A 17,848-nucleotide genomic window follows, 5' to 3' on the forward strand; every position below is an offset into this window, starting at 1 on the left:
CCATTTACTGGGTTTAGCACCACGGTCTCCTCTACACCACAAGCATCAGTTGATTGCCCATGTGAGGAACTACCCTGGCTCACGGGCTGAAATCCCTCCCCCATCAGTGCTGTCCCACGGCCTCGACGCCATCTGGAGCCTGTGGGACCTGCAGCTCCTTAGGCCTCATCTCAGACCTTCTGAGTCAGAGCTTGCATTTTAACAAGCTCACTGGGTGACTCACACAGACACGGGTAAGTGCTGTCCTAGCTCAGTCCTCACTGTTGGCAGAGATGCGGGTTGCTGACTTGCCTGTTCACTCCCCATCCAAGTCTTCTAGAACATTTCTTTGACACGGGTGCTGGTCTCTCACGGCTCACACCTTGCCTGGCCTTTGATGGAGCCCATTTTGGCTCAATACATTCATTCATATCTTAGAGGTGACTGAGCCCCATGTGGGACCAGGTCTTTATACTTCATACCTCAGTGGCCCTCACTTTGTCCTGGCCTTGCTGTGGGCCCTAGATGCTTATGTATGCAATGCAACAGCTCAGTGGTTCATTGGCTTCATTTCTAATCAACAACCTGGAAACAACTTCTAAAACTTAGGGACCTGGGCTCTGCTGTCCATTACCTATCTCTTCCAACAATCACCTTCCAATGGATCATGGAAGAACACTATTTACTTGTAGCTAGTTCTTCTGTAAAGTGAAGTAAGGGTTTTTCTGCAAAGTAGGATTAAGCTCCTCAGGTATTTCTTATAAAATTCCAGTTTTTAAAACAATTTATTTTATTTTTTATGATTTTATTCATTGATTTGTCAGCGAGAGGGAGGGTACAAGCAGGGGGAGGAGAAAGAGGCTCCCCGTCGAGCAGGGAGCCCGATGCGGGGCTCGATCCCAGGACTGTGGGACCATGACCTGAGCTGAAGGCAGACTCTTTACCAACTGAGCCACCCAGGCATCCCTAAAATTCCAATATTTTATACAACAAGATTTTTGGGTATACTTAAAGTCTTTTCTTGTGGACAGGGTGCCCCATGATTTCTACTTACAATAAATCCTAAATCATTGCTCATCTTTTATAATACCTTCTTATCTGGCTTGGTGAATTCAGATCAGTCATGAGGTATGCAAAAAGTAACACACCATGAATAACAGCAAAAATATTAAACAATTATAAAGTGACAAGATACCTGAAATAACTATTTGTAGACATTGGGACAGGTGGCTCAGGATGACCATAACAGAAGAGAAATTCAGGAGGCAGGCCTCAGGACTGCTCTGGCTTTTTGCCTGGATGCATTTTACATAGTATGGGCAAAAAGGTGGATCCCAGAGGATGGAAGGTTCACCAAACCGTGGAGACGAAGATCAGCGTTCAGGGCTGTTGATGTCTAAAGTTTGGGAGGAGAGATACCAAGAGCAACTAACAGACACAGACACAGACACAGACACAAGCTAAATACTAAACTATACTTACACATGGAAGACTCCATGAGCGCGGCAGACAGTAACTATCACAGGGCTGTGAACTGATAAATTTCAGATGACACACAGGACTGAGAGATGTCAGACTTCCAACTAGCCAGACCAGAGAAATTTCACTGAGTTCAGAGATCCAGAAAATCTCTACCTTAGCAGTAGATCTACTCTAACTCCAGAATAAAGACTGCTCCAGATATACCTAACAAAGCTTAACAATAAGTTTCAAAAGGATTAGGCCCATTCATACATAAAGTAATCAAAACTTATCATGATTCATGATCAAATCCAAAAACTTGGTATTTACAATGACCAGAGTTCAAGAAAAAAATTTACTAGACATGTGTATAAGCTGGCAAATTTGACTCATATCCAGAAGGGGGAAAAAGTCAATAGAAACAGATCCGGAAATTACAGAAATATAATTTTTTATTTTTGGATCTGGAATGTGCCTGCTAAGACTTTGAAACAGCTATTATAAATATGTCAAAATTTAAAGAAAACATGAGCACAAGAGCAAAACAGGTATGAAACAAGAAATAGCTACATGAAAATTCTAGATGTAAAAATTAGAATATATAAGTTATAAATTCAAATAGATGGGTTTAAAAACCACTTAGACATGCAGAATCATCAGTGAACTTGAAAATAGAGCAAGAAAAACTATCTACCTGAGGCAGAGAGGAAAAGGCTGAAAAGACTAAACAGAGAATTAGTGAATTGTGGGATAACATCACATAGTCTAACACTCATGTAATTAGAGTCCCAGAAGGAGAAGAGAAAGAGAAATTGGGGGAGAGAAATTATTTTTAAAATGTTTCCATTTTTGACAAAAAATATCAACTCACAGATTCAAGAAACTCACTGAGCTTGAAGCAAAATAAATAAAAAACTATAATAGGAATATCTCAAATTGCTGGAAATTGAATATAAAGAGAAAAAATTTAAAAGCCAACTGAAAAAAGAGACATTCTATACAATGGAATAATGATAAGAATTACCGTTCATTCCTCATGGGAAACAATGTGAGGGGGAAGAAAATAGAACTACATCTTTAAAGTGCTGAAACAAAAAGTCAACTAGGAATTCTTTATCTGGGGAGACATCTTTCAAAAGTAGGATGAAATAAAAGCTCTTTCTTTGATATAAACCTGAAAAGATACATCACAGCAGACCTGTCGTATGAGGAATGTAAAGAATAGTCTTCAGAATGAAAACAAATGATACCAGACAGAAACTTGAAGTTGCATGAAGAACTGAAGAGTGTCAAAAATGGTAAATATGTAAGTAAATACATTTATTTTTCATTTTTAATTTCTTTAAAAATAACTGATGATTTAAAGCAAAAATAACAACTTATTGTGTACTTTATAACATATGTAGAAAACACAATAACAATAACACAAGAATGAGGGGGGTTAAATGAAAGCATACATCCTAAGTCTTTATGCTAGATGCATAAAGCTATATAAGTGCAGGGTAGATTGTAGCAAGTTAAAGGTGTGTTATATGAACCACAGAGCAACTGTGCACCTACAAATAAAGCAAAGAAGTTGTCTAACAAGTCGACAGAGGAGATAAAAATGGAACATCAAAAAAGACCTTGATTAATCCAAAGAAAGGCAGGAAAGAAGGAAAAATGAAACCAAGAATGGAAGCATCATAAAGAAAAGACTCAGACAGTAAATGTAAATGGACTAAACACATCAATTAAAAGGCAGAGACTGTCAGGGTGAATTAAAAAAAAACACTCAACTATATGCTGTGTTAATAGACACACATTAAATATAAAGAAATAAGTAAGATAAAAAGTAAAAACATGGAAACATTATTCATAAGACCTGGAATGGCTATACCAGTATCCTAAAAATAGGCTTCAGAAAAGGAGTATTACCAGAGATAAAGAGGGACATTTTGTAAAGATAATGGAGTCCATTCATCCAGAAGATTTAACAGTTCTAAATATGTATGCATCTAACTATAGAGCTTCAAAACATATGAAGCAAAAAATGGACAAAACTGAAAGGAAGATTGGACAAACTGACAATTATAGTTGTAGATTTCAACATCCCACTCAGTTATTGTTAGGACAAGTAGATAAAAATCAAGGACACAGAAGATTTGAACACCACTACCAACCAACCTGACCAAACTGACATTTATAAAACACAACAGCTAACAACAGCGGGATCCCTGCAGAATACAGGTGCTTCTTAGGTGTGTATGAAACATTCACTAAGATTTTATGTTGGGCCATAAAACAAATCTCAATAACTTTATAGGAATTAGAATTATATAAAATATAATAAAGGGAATAAATTAGAATAAATTTATAAATTTAAGGCAAAAGGGAAAGGAAGAATTAGAAAAGGGGAAATAAATTAGGAAAAAAAGGAATAAATTAGAATTGCTAATTAAAAATCCCTAGATATTTGGAAATTAAATGATACAGTCCTAAATGATACAGTCCTAAATAAAGAAGAAGCAAAAGGGAAATTTTGAAAATATTTTGAACTGAATAGAAATAAAAACACAATGTCAAAAATTTGGGGCACACAGCTAAAGCAATGGTTAGAGGGAGATTTATGTGTTTTTTTTTTTTAATTTTTTAAAACAGATTTTATTTATTTATTTGACAGAAAGAGAGAGAGAAGCACAAGTAGGCAGAGCAGCAGGCAGAGGAAGAGTGAGAAGTAGGTTCCCTGTTGAACAGTGAGCCTGATGTATGAGGCTCGATCCCAGGACCCCTGAGCTGAAGGCAGATGACCAACAAACTGAGCCACCCAGGTGCCCCAGAAATTTATAATTTTAAAGGTTTATATTAGGAATGGAGAATGATGTGAAATTAATGATCTAAATTTCTACATTAAGAAGCCAGAAAAGTCAAAGTAAGTAGAGAAAAGGAGACAATAAAGTTAAGAGTGGGAAACAATAAGATAGAAACTATAAGAGCAATATGGAAAAAATCAACAAAATAGCTTCTTTGAAAAGATTAACAAAACTGATAAACCTCTAGCTAGACTGATTAAGAAAAAAAAGTAAAAACAAAATAATTCAAGTAACGGAGACGAGATACTAACTATAGAGTCACCAGGTGCTGAGAAGATATTATGGGAATATTATGAAAAACTTTATGCCCACAAATTCTATGCATAAAAGGACAAAAATTATTCAAAAGATGCAAATTTCAAAAGTTGGCCTAGGAAGAAATAGACAATTTGAGTCAGCCTACCTAATAAAGAATCTGAAGTCATTATCAGAAACTCTTTCACAAGGAAAGCTCTAGACTCATTTGGCTTCACTGGTGAATTCTACCAAACACTTCAGATAGAAATAACACCTACAAATTCTTTTTATAAATATAGCATCTATAAATTCTTTCATAAAAGAGAGAAGTAGTACTCCCCATCTCATTTTAATGTGCCCAACATATGCTGATGCTAAAACCAAAAAAAGTACAGGGAAAAAAAAAAAACCAGTACCCTCCATGAATATAGATGCAAAAATCCTTAATGTAAATTTAGCACAAAATTTCAGAAATATATAGAAAGGATATTACATCATGACCAAGTGGGATTGCTTCCAGGAATGCAAGGTTAGTTCAACATTCAAAAATCAACCACTAGTTCATCATATTAAGAGACTAGAGGAAAAAACCATATGGTTATCTCAATAGAAGCAGAAATCAGTTGGCAAAATTCAACTCATTCATATTAATGACCCTCAGCAAACTAGAATAGAAGGAATTTCCCTCAAGCTGATAACAGCTATCACCATACTTCATGATAAAAGGCTAAATGCTTTCCTTCTAACATTGGGACCAAAGCAAGGATAGTCACATGAATCACTTCTATTCAACATTGTACTGGTATTTCTGGATTAGGGCCAGTAAAAGAAATAAAGGAAAGGAGGGTTGAAAAGGAAGACATAAAACTGCCATTATTTATAGACATCATAATTTTGTACAGAAAAAATACAAAGGAATCTGTAAAAAAAATACGAGAGTATCAGTAATAACTACTTTCAATTAATCATAAATTAGCAAGGACACAGGATGCAAGGTCAATATACAAAAATAAAAAAACCAGTATCAAAAAACATAAAATACTATAGATTTACATACAATGAAAGATGTATGAAATGTCCACACTAAAAACTACAAAGTATTGCTAAAAGAAAGAAAGAAAGAAACCCTAAACCAATTGGAAAGACCTAACCCAATGTTCATAGATAGGAAGACACTTCAGTATCATTAATTAGGATCCAAATTTACCTATGACAGCAAACATTTCAATCAAATATCAAAGAGCTTTTTTGGTATAGCATGAATAAACTGACTGTAATATTCATGTAGGACAGCAAGGAAAATTTGTGGGGAAAAAAGGACAAAATTGGAGGAATAGGATATAAATTAATATATATTAATTATAAATTTATGTGTTACATATTCATTTATATGTTATATACTACAATCTTAAATAACATGTAATTATTATATTATAACATATATTATATACAGATATCATGTCCAGGCTTACTGTGAAACTACAATCAGCAAGACAGTGTGTTTTGCTGTGTAAAGATAGGCAACGTTATCAGTTAACAGAGGAGTGAGTCCAAAAATAGATCTATAGCTACACAGTTGGTTAATTTTTGCCAAAGACACCAAAGCAATTAGAAAGTGGCAGGAGAGTTTTTTCAGTGATTGATGCTGGAACAACTAAACAGCCACACATAAAAATATAATCCTCAACTCCTACCTCATGCTGGACACTAAAATTAACTCAAGATAGAGCTTTAAACCTAAAATTAAAAAAAAAAACCCACCTAAAATCCAAAACTATAATGTTTGGAGAAGAAAACATAAGATCATCTTTACAACCTTAACGTGGGCAAAGATTTCTTAGACAAGATCCAGAAAGCACTTATGGCAAAACTGAAGATAGAGAAAAAAAATCAATAAACATCATCAAAATAAAAAACTTGAGAAACCATCCACTAAAAACACTCGTAGGAAAATGAACAGGGATGCTCCAGACGTGGCAGAAATTGTTGCTGTATATATACCCTGATAAAGGACTAGTACGTACAACAAATAAAGAACTTCTACCCCCGATAAAAACCCCCAGAAGTCAAAGAGCAGATGGAAGGCTTGCAGAAGCACTTCTACACTTAAGGGCTGTGTTTTCCAGTGTACAACTGGGTCTCCATGGGAAAAAGAAACTAGAATTAGAGAATTTGAGATGACCATTCTACTGCAAAGCTGTGCTTTCACTCCCTTGCCATCTGAGATGACCTTGCAGTGGGGGCGGGGGAGAGAGGTAGAACTTCGGCAAACACCCCGGAGATGAGGTCAACCTCACTGGAGCCCTTGGCATTGTGGGAGCCCCAGCCACCACGTGTGGGGGAGTACGGAAAGGCTGAGTGCCCCCCAAGTTAGTCTATCTGTGTTGGTTTCCCAGGGATGTGGCTGTAAGACGGAGGTGGGTTGAAACAACAGAAATTTATCCGGGCCTCGGTTTGGTGGAGTGGGAAGCCTGATCTCAAGGTGTGGGATGGATGGGTTCCTTCTGGAGGCTTGGAGAGAGAAGCTATTATTCGAGGTCCCTCTCTTTCTGCTTTTTTTGGTAATTTCTGGCAATCCTTGGCATTCCTGGACCTGGAGACACATCACTCCAATCTTTGCCTTGCTGGGCCACGCGTTCTTCTCTGTGCGTCTCTGTATCCTCTTTTTTTTTTTTTTTTTTTTAAGATTTTATTTATTTATTTGACAGACAGAGCTCACAAGTAGGCAGAGAGGCAGGCAGAGAGAGAGGGGGAAGCAGGCTTCCTGCTGAGCAGAGAACCCGATTCGGGGCTCGATCCCAGGACCCTGGGATCATGACCCAAGCCGAAGGCGGAGACTTAACCCACTGAGCCACCCAGGCACCCCGTATCCTCCTTTCACAGGGGCGCCGGTCAGCGGACGCAGGAGCTACCCTTTACCAGTACAAACTCCAACACCCGGTGAGTCTTTAACTGTCTCCAGAAGGCCACTGTTAACACACACACGTCTCCTGGAAGGAGAGGCTGGTCCTGGCAACTCTCTTGTCCCTTGATGGGCTCAGGGATCCTGGTTCCCGGCAGAGGACACAAGTCAAGCAAGCATCAGTGCAGGGAAATGGGCAAGGCTTCTTCAGGGAACAGCATGGGGCCTGGGTCTCCAAGGGGGCTCTGAACAGCCCACGGCTGGGTTCGGGATCTGCACGCCCAGGCCAGAGAGGTGCAGCAATGGTCTGTTTTTCTGCATTAAAATTCAAAAGAGAAATATGGTCTCTCATTCAGGCCCCTCTCCCACGGGACACAGGGCTGCAAGAAGCACCTCTCAGGGTTCTTGAGAAAAAGTTTCTAGTGGCCACCCTAGATTGGTACCTCATCCATCTGGAAGCACGACTCAAATCTGGAGGGCCCTGAGAAACTGGGAACATGCCCCCACACTTGCTCACAGTGCAGGAAAGGGGTTGAGAGTCAGGGAGAAGGTCGCATCCGCAGAGAAAGGAACCCCCCCAGCAGGACAGACGATGGAGCCTCAGTGGGGGCGACCTCCTGCGGGTTTAGGAGCTGGTTCTAAGGAAACCTGTCCCTGCCCCTCCAACGACCCCTCCCCTTTCTCCAGGCTACGTCACCAAACGCTCAGAGTCCTTATGCCTCCTTAGTCTTGTCCCATCAAACTCTGCTCCCAGGAAAGACGTGTAGAGCAGAAACAGAGCGACGAGCTGTCTTCTCACAAGTCCCCTGGGATGCAGATGCTCCTGGCCACACTGGACTCAGAGGCATGAAGCCCCAGTCCAGAGTGATACTCTGGGGTGGGGTGGGGTGGTGGGGTGGTGGCTTAGCCCTGTTCACACACAGGCGCGGGGCTCCGTGACCTCCAGACCCTCCACGCTTGGGCTCCGGCAGCCGGCTCTTCAGGGCATCCGCCCTTCTGCACACGCCTGCTTGGAAACAGGGAAACAGCGATTCCTAACTGAGGACTTGAAACATCAGGAGGTCTGACGGCCGTGTGTGGGGGCGCGGGGACAGAGCTGTTCTGGGAAAGGGTGCCTCGAAAACACAGCACTGTTTGTCCACGAGAAAAAAAACACGTGTAGAGGGTGGAACGGCAGTGGGTCCTGCCCGTGAATGCCTTTGCTGGACGGAAGCTCGGAAGTCTGCAGGACCGTCTGAAGAAGGCGGGTCAGAAACGCTCGGTCTCTGCTGGTGACCGTACTGGCTCCGGCTGTGCGAACAGAGCCCCACAGACCAGGGAGCCTTAACCAATAACTACGGATTTCTCGAAGCTCTGGAGGTTCCAAGGTCAAGATCAAGGTGCCAGCAGGGCTGGTTTCTGGAGAGAGCCTCTTCCTGGCTTGCAGCTGGTGGCCTCCCCTGTGTGCCCACATGTGGGGTTTCTTTTTCTTCTTATAAAGGGATTCATCCCACTGGGTCAGGGGCCCCCCTTTATGACAATTTTAGCCTTAATTAGCTTCTTAGAGGACCGTCTCCCAGGACAGTCCCACGGGGGCTCGGGCTATCCACATGTGAATTCAGAGGGGACACAATTCGGTCCGTGAAAGTGATTCAGCTCACCACTTGCTCTCCGTCCTGAAGAATGTAGGACCCCATGGACTTCTTTAAACAAAGGGGACTTGGTGTATAACACAGTTATTTAAGACCCTTTCCCGCCACGCTGCAATTGGTCCAAATACAGACTTCCCTCTGAATTGCTCCCCCTGGCGACAGTCTGGAAGCTTGGAAAACAATCCCAAGGGTGAGGACTGCAGTCCTTTAATGTGTGGTGACAATGACCCTGGGAAAGCTGAGACCCGCACAGCAGCCCTGCCCAAGAGCTTAGGTTCCTCGTGCCCCTGCACCTGGCCCATGCTGTTCCTTGCACCTGGGATGCAGATTCCTGATGCAGGAGGTCGGAGATGCAGCTGGTCCACAGGTGGCATTTTGAGTGGCAAGGACTTTTTCCCCTTTGTTGGTCACCAACAGCTGCCATCAGCCATGGGACTAAACTGGTAAAGGCAGTCTCTCGTGTAATCCTTAAGACAGCCGTGTGAGCACGGTTTGGAGATCATGTGCCCTTTAACTGAGACCCAGAATCTGGAGACAGCTGGTGACCGGTCCAAGGTCACTGGGAAGTGAGTGGTATGGTCAGGATTCGAATCCAGGTCAGCCAACAGATGCTCAATCCCCCGCTACCTTTTTTTTAAACGCCAGGTGATCTGAGATTAACCCTGTTTTTGGTTTAATCTCTCCCCTTCCTGCCTTCCGCTGGCCAGCTGGGATCAAAATCTATCACAGAAAGACAGAAATGGGGACTCGGGAACACATCAAGAATAACAAAACCGAGTTAACAAAGACAGAGGTGACTCTTTCAGGTCTCCTATAGCTGGCCGTGATTAATTTACAGCTTTTTACATGCTAATGTTTTCCTGCCTTCTGCCAGTAATAAATAACCAATATGCTTTAATACCTAGTTATTATTCATCCCTTTCAGAAATTTGGATTTTGATTCTTCACTGCGGTTCAATCGCATCGCATTTCTTTAACCAGGACAGCTCCATTAAGAGTCCCCTCCAAGGACATCCTAGCGAGGCGGTGACAGTAATGGATAACGGGTGACAAGAGAGAGTGGGGAGCTGCAGCACGAAATATTAGCAGCTATGGGGAAAGAGGGGGAAACCACGATAAAAAACACCACCAAGCCACACTGAAGTAATGCTCAGGTTAGGACACACACCAGTAAAACCAGGAAACTTAACCCCTGCGGCTGATATGCGATTCGTTAACGTGCCTTCCTTTCCCTGTTTCTGGAGCAGAGACGTGGGTCACCCCATCACCTCCCTGCCACGGAGGGCTTCCCTCTTGCTCTGCCTTGAGCGGAGAGGACTCACCAAGCCTAGCTGTGTATTTCAGGAAGCTACTTGGAGCTCTTTCCGTCTCCACTTCCTCAAGGGGTCTTTCAAGCAACAAAGGCCAAACGTACAAGCCAAAGCTGGGTGGGTTGAGAAGTGGACGCTACGAGCTCCATTCTGCCCTGCGGCCACTCCGAAGGCACGAGCATCACTCCTGTGGTCTCTGATGGGCCACCTGCCTTCACGGTCACCAGAGCCGTCCACTCTGCCTGCGCAGGCTGGCCCACTCCCTCTCTCTTGTCACCCATTATCCATTACTGCCACTGTCCTCCACTGCAGGAACGTCCAGGACGTGTCCAGCACAAGGAACTCTTCCCCGGGGGGGTGGCGCTTCCGAACTTTCTCGAACCCATTCGGTACCTGGAACCACATCCCGAATGAAGGTTTTTTTTTTCCTTTTTTAAAAGATGTATTTATTTATTTATTTGACAGAGAGAGATCACAAGTAGGCAGAGAGACAGGCGGAGAGGCAGGGGAAGCAGGCTCCCGGCCAAGCAGAGAGCCTGATGTGGCCTCGATCCCAGGACCCTGGCATCATGACCTGAGCCAAAGGCAGAGGCATTAACCCACTGAGCCCCCCAGGCGCCCCAAATGAAGTTTTTAAATACGCGATGCACCCAGAGGAGCACACAGGAAAAGCACTTTGTTGAGACGCCAAATATTTTAAAAAATTATCATCTTCTAACCCATATGCTGCCTTATTAATGCCTCCAGTAATATCCAAGCCTGGGGCCCAACGACTCCCCTGATTCTGGGGACATGCAAATAAGACGTTGAGGTATCCACAATAACCGCAACGGGATAGGAAAATATCTGTGATTTCTGTTGAGAGCGCACTGATGCTGTCGTGGCTTGTCACTGAATTCATCATCGAAGGAAATGCTGAACTTTCATTAGAACTGATGGGAAAAAAGATGTAATTCCCTTCCAGGCAAGTTCATGGGCTCCTGAATTCTCTCCACGGATCCTGGGGGTGGGGGTGGGGGCGCCCAGGCTCCAGGCTAAGCCGTCTGAGCAGGTGCAGAACCCCCAGGTAAGGGACCCCATTTGTCCGGTTTGCTGTGGTCACATATGCCTGGCAAAGGGCCCGGCGTGTCTGCAGCTGCAGAGAAGTACCGGGGGGTGAATGGCATGGGTACACCCTCACTTTGCATCTGTGCATGGCATTTCTGGGGGACTCCCTGAGAAGAGTGGGAAGCCCTGGTCTGTTCAGGCTTGCCTCTGTGCGGACTCGTTCAGTAAGCACCACACATCGTTATTTATGTTAACTGAGCTCTAATTTACGTCTCATGAAATCTCCCATTTCAAGTGTATGATTCAGTGCATTTCATATATTCCCAAGGTTGTATAACCCTATTATCTAATTCCAGAACACCGCCGTCACCCCCAAGAGAAGCTCGTACGCCTTAGCAGTCACTCCCCAGCCTCCCCTCCCCGCAGCTCCTGGCAACCAACCACCAGTCTGCTTTGTCTCTATGGAGTCCCTCTTGGGACATTTCACATCAAGGGAATCCTACAATCTGTGGGTTAGGATCCCTCAGTTTGCCCATCTGTAAAATGGGGACGGGTCTCCCTCGGAGGGCCGCAGGGAGGATTTAGAACATGAATACACTTAGAAGTGTAGACTTAGAATATGCAAGACTTAAAATATGCTTGGCACATGGCGAGCGGTGGAGAACAGAATCAATAAATTATGTCAATCCCACTGGGTCATTAATGCCAGGAAAGAAGCAAGCAGGTGTTGACGGTATGGTGGGTCTCCAAGAGAGGGTCCTTGGATGAGGCAGTCAGGGAAAGCCTGTGTCGGTCTTTTTTTTTTTTTTTTTTTTAAAGATTATTTATTTATTTATTTGACAGAGATCACAAATAGGCAGAGAGAGAGGGGGAAGCAGGCTCCCTGCTGAGCAGAAAGCCCAATGAGGACCTGGATCCTAGGACCCTGGGATCATCAGCTCCTGAGCCAAAGGCAGAGGCTTTAACCCACTGAGCCATCCAGGTGCCCTGCCTGTGTCAGTCTTAATTCAAGGCCCAAAGGATGAGAAGGAACCAAGTAAAATGAAGCCTCAGGGAATCCGGGATCCTGGCAGAGAGACAAACAGGCACAAATCTAGGGAAGAAAAAGGCCCGCAGTGGTCCAAGAGCAAGATCACATCGGCCAGGAATAGGGGCATCATCATAAATCCTCCAGCTGTGACATTCCAGAAACTCAGAAGAAAACAGGGAAAAGTAATTTCAATAATACGTCGCATTTCACCGAATATAACCAAAGTATGAACATTTTGACACGTGATCAATATAAGAACCGTTGATGAGACATTCTGCATTTTTTAAAATTCTAAGACCTTGAAACCCAAAGTGTGTTTATTTACACGTACAGCACATCCCAGTTGAGGCATGGAGTTCAAGTGCCCGATGGCCACACCGGGGAGTGGCACAGACAGGGCCTGCCAGAGGGCGAATGCGGCGCGAGTGCTGATCTTCCGGGACAGGAGGCGTGCTATGATGTGGCCTGCATCTTAAACAGACTGAAGAGGCTGTTTCGGGAGAACAGACTCAGGAGGAAAGAGTGAAGGGAGGAGGCCTCTCAGGGGGCGTGGGGTCATGATGACCTTGGACACCAGATGCTAACAGTGGACAGAGGGGCTGACTGTCCCATCTCACCACCTAACTCCTGGTGTAACTAAAAGACCCTTCTTCTTCTTCTTTTTTTTTTTTTTTAAGATTTATTTATTTATTTATTTGACAGACAGAGATCACAAGTAGGCAGAGAGGCAGGCAGAGGGTGGGGGGAAGCAGGGACCGAGCAGGGACCCTGGGATCATGACCTGAGCTGAAGGCAGGGGCTTTAACCCACTGAGCCACCCAGGTGCCCCTAAAAGACCCTTTTTAAGGTACTAGATGGTGGTGCAAGATCTCACTACTGATGCCACCTCCAGTGCTTCCTGTATTAAGGCCCACGTCTGTTTCATTCATCCTGCTGTCCCAGCGCGGGGCCCAGAACTCAGCAGGCAGTCACACCGCTGGGGGAACCCTTGCTGGTCCCGGGCCCCTCAGACACTGGAAAGCCACACACCTGCAGCAGATCACACACGTCCCTCGTGCGGTCTAGTCTCCTGCCCAACTACTCATCACAGCCTGGCCTATTAATAATGCATCTTTGCCGGGAGGGCCTCTTAGAACCTTACCCTACTGTCACATCGGCTCAGTGATGTGTTTTGGCAAGAACTCAAAGTCAAGAAGGGCATAGGAGCGGATGCCTTCACCAACAAGCGGCCCAGAAAGCGCGGGGACCAGCTTTTCACACTGCCCGCTCCGAGTCACCTCTTCCCCACCTCGGGTCACTGTGGGAGGAGGCCACATCTGCTGCATGTGGATCGCAACGCGGTCTACTCCTACTCTGGGCCAGAGCATCGCGAGCTTCCTGCAGGTTACTATGGAGATGGGATGTCAGGTCCCCGCAGGGACAGGGTGAATGAGCGTCATGGGCTGAGGGGCCAAGAGGCCCAGGACCAGGCAGAGTGGGGATTTCCGGACTCCCCAAGGGGCTTCAAGAGTGGCCAAGAGAGGAGAAGTAGCTCGGTCAGCGGCCGGGTGTGCAGTGACTGAGGGCAGCACCCTAGGGCATGTCGCATAACCCACAGCCACACGCCAGGGAGTTCCAGAGAGCAGACCCTGACTTGAAGCACCACTTGGGGCTGGGAGAGAAGCCAGCAGCACCCCCCCCCCACCTCCCTGGGCTCACAGCCAAGCCTTCCCAGGGAAGCACTCGCACCGGCGCACACTTCTGCAGCCAAGGCATGCCTAAACGTGCCTGGCACCACGCTTGATCTCTTTCAGCAGGAAAGTCTGGCCACAGAGAGGTTAAGTGAAATCTCTAGAAAGAGACCAAGACTCCGGCTGCACCGTAGTTGGGGTCCCCTGGGTCACCCTCCACTTGGGACAAGAGACTCAGTTCTGCAAGCTTGAGGAATTGAATATTTTCCCCTTCGTTCCGGGTCATCTAGAGCACCGGGCTCTTCCGAGGCTGACTCATGAGGCAGAATGCTAATTCATTTTTGTCCCATTATAAGTGGTCACCTTCCCCCAGAAGAGCACAGCAGTGTAGATTCCGGAGTGAGGCAGGCCTGGGATTGAACCTGGTTCTGCGGCTTATTGGCTGAGGGAGCTGGGGAAGGGACTCGAATTCTCCAAGCCTCAAATGCTTTACCTGTAAGAGGGTAACGATGACTCTAGAAACTTTACAGGGTTGCCACAGGGAGTAAATGAAGTGATGTGCAGAAGCTTAGCTCAGCGCCTGACACGTGGAAAGTCAATTAGAATAACCTGTTAATTGCACAGACTCTGCCCCAGGAGACCAAAATAATGACTGGAGACACATTTAGTCTATGCGTACACACTTCTGAGTACTACTACACGCCTGTTCTTCTCTGGACACTAAGTCTGCAGGGGTGAATAAAACCAGCATGATCTCTGCCTTCATGGAGCTTACAGTCCAGTGGGTAATATTAGCATGAAACAAATAAGCATACTAATAAACCCAGAGTAAGACACTGTGATATGAAATTTGAAAGCAGTGAAGCGAGGTTACAAGAGAGTAAAGGAGTAAGGTATGTGCCCAGTGAACAAGTTCAAAAAACAGAGCAAAAAAGGCAAGGTCTCCAGAGTCAGGATTTCCCTCGAAGTATGTTTAACAACAACAACAACAACAACAACAACAAAGTGAGTAGTGGGGGCTGTGATGTGCTCAAATTGATTGGAAGCTTGGCATACTGCAGGACTTCTCAGAGCCTTAGCTTGTACATCTCCCCAAGGCAAAAAAGCAGCAGGCAGCCTTTCCCAACTTGTTTGATCCAGAATCCTTGCTTTATGGAGCAACTCACAGGTGTTCTTTGTCACATACAAAGCGTCATCTCAGCTCCATGTACATCAATGTGGAAAAGCATGATGAACTCATGTTCACTCCAGGGATGTGTCTGTTCTGAAAACAGGGACTTGTCAGTAGCACCAGGCTATGCCTTCCCCAGGACAGTGCAGGTAAAGAACACAAGGTCAATTCTCGCTCTCCGCCAAGAACTCCTCTGCTCTGTCATGGCACCAAAGTTCATGATGGACAAGTCCAGTGAATGAGATCCCATGCATCTGGTTACATTTGGCTTTGTGTCTACTGATGAGGTGTGGGAAGGGCCCATTAACTCCAGCTCATCTTTTAGGGTGGGTGACCCCCTGTGAGGGATCACCTCACTCATTTTACCTCAATTCCTGTCTGGTGGAATGTAAACAATTTTTAAAAAATTTATTTATTTGACAGACAGAGATCACAAGTAGGCAGAGAGGCAGACAGAGAAAGAGGAGGAGGCAGGCTCTCTGCCGAGCAGAGAGCCCGATGTGGGGTTCGATCCCAGGGCCCTGGGATCACGACCTGAGCCGGAGGCAGAGGCTTTAACCCACTGAGCCACCCAGGTGCTCCTGTCTGGTGGAATTTTAGAGGATGGTGTTTTCTGAGCCTATTCCCAAATGGCAGACCGGGTGGTGCCAGGCCTGGGGAGGGACCAAGTGAGCCACAGAGGGATTGGGCTTGGAGTCAGACAAACTCCACTGTAACCAGCTGTGCAAGGCAAGGCAAGGCATAGCTTCATCTATTTTTTTTTTTAAGATTTTATTTATTTATTTGAGAGAGAGACAATGAGAGAAAGCATGAGCGAGAAGAAGGTCAGAGAGAGAAGCAGACTCCCCATGGAGCTGGGAGCCTGATGTGGGACTCGATCCCGGGACTCCGGGATCATGACCTGAGCCGAAGGCAGTCATCCAACCAACTGAGCCACCCAGGCGTCCCGGCATATCTTCATCTATGAAGGCAAGGCCAGCAAGGCATTTTCTCATCTATAAAGTCAGAATCACAACATCTCTTCAACTGTGGTGTGGCGCACTCTGTCTTGAACACAATGGCTTCCGCGTCAGAACGAGCACGCGCGTAAGCGTAAGGCCCCTCAGGAAATGACACTAATACTCTCCCCCAAGAAGCTCCTACGCCAGCTTGGCAGACAAACCAGTATAGCAGAGCAATCGGGAAACAATGAGACAATTACACGCTGATCTGCTAGAATTAACAAACGGTACGTCCTGATTTCAGTTCCTGACTAATTTTCTGTGATAACCTTGAGGATAAGATAATAGAATTTGGATTGACTAGTCTTCCCGACAGGTGAACTCGGGAGCTGTTGAACAGCATCACCTAAAGACTACTGACATCTCTGCTGAATAAGTGAATAAACATTGGGCAGGGCGTCAAATGGTAAAACCAAAGAGCTCATTTCTGGGCCCTGTCGTGGTCAACATTTTTTGGCAATGACAGTGAAGTAAAGGAGAATCTTATCAGATCTGCAGGTCACACACGCTGGGAGAGACCATTAATATGATAAATGTGCTCATCAACATTCAGAGAGATTTGACAGGCAAGGATATAGGGCCCAAACCACAAGACGGGATTCAACAGAAATACATGTAAAATGCTGAAATTTGCCTTTAAAAAGTGTAGACGGGCAGGATACGGGGAACTCGGCATGGCAGAGACCAGTGCAAATAAAAAAGCACTATGTGCATGTACTTTCGACTAACTAAATGTTGAAAAGGACCCAATAATGTAACACAAGTACTTAAAATACAATGTAGGGGGACGCCTGGGTGGCGCAGTGAGTTAAAGCCTCTGCCTTCAGCTCGGGTCATGATCCCAGGGTCCTGGCATCAAGCCCCGTATTGGGCTCTCTGCTCAGCGGAGGGCCTGCTTCCTCCTCTCTCTCTGCCTGTCTCTCTGCCTGCTTGTGACCTCTGTCTGTCAAATAAATAAATAAAATCTTAAAAAAAAAATACAATGTAGGATCATATGAAGAAGAGAAAGTCTGTGTACCATGTAGTTTCTCCCTTCCCTCCCACCCCCAGCCGATGCATGAGAAATTGCAAGGACTCTTTTGATAAGCAGAAGACTGAAAGAGGAAACCTAGGTCCAAATGACTGCAGAAAGGGCCTATTCCCAGCTTGGAAGTGCCCAGCACAAGAGTGGCCCTAGGGTGACAGGTTAGAGCTCTGCAGGGAGAGGGGCAGCTCAGCAGACTCCTACCCCCTCCGCCATGGCCAGGCAGCAAATCATGGAGGTGCCTACTCGGAGGTGGGAGGCTGGTGGTCAGAGAGGTGGGGCAGCAGCTAGGGCCAGGGATGAGGGATGGGCTGTGCAGCCAAGGTCCAGGAGCCCTGGAGGATTCAAAGCCGAGAGAAGGAATGCCTGAAGCATCTTTCCCCATGACACACCTGCGATCATCTCTTTCACAGAAAGGCTAAAGTGACAGGTGCAGCCATAACAGATAGGTGACAGAACATTCAGTGCAAATATAGTCCCTTCACGAGAAACCCTGGGTGTTTGCAGAACACCACTGCCACCGAAGAAAACCA

The 17,848-nt window shown here is 45.3% G+C and overlaps 1 protein-coding gene across 6 annotated transcripts in view; it reads right to left on the minus strand.

Moving 5' to 3' along the window:
- Nucleotides 1–17,848, minus strand: part of CARD11 (caspase recruitment domain family member 11) — a 110,603-nt gene that overhangs the window by 59,427 nt on the left and 33,328 nt on the right. The gene's annotated exons all lie outside the window — the stretch shown is intronic.

Source organism: Mustela nivalis (assembly GCF_964662115.1).
Source record: "Mustela nivalis genome assembly, chromosome: 19".
Classification (NCBI taxonomy): Eukaryota; Metazoa; Chordata; class Mammalia; order Carnivora; family Mustelidae; genus Mustela; species Mustela nivalis.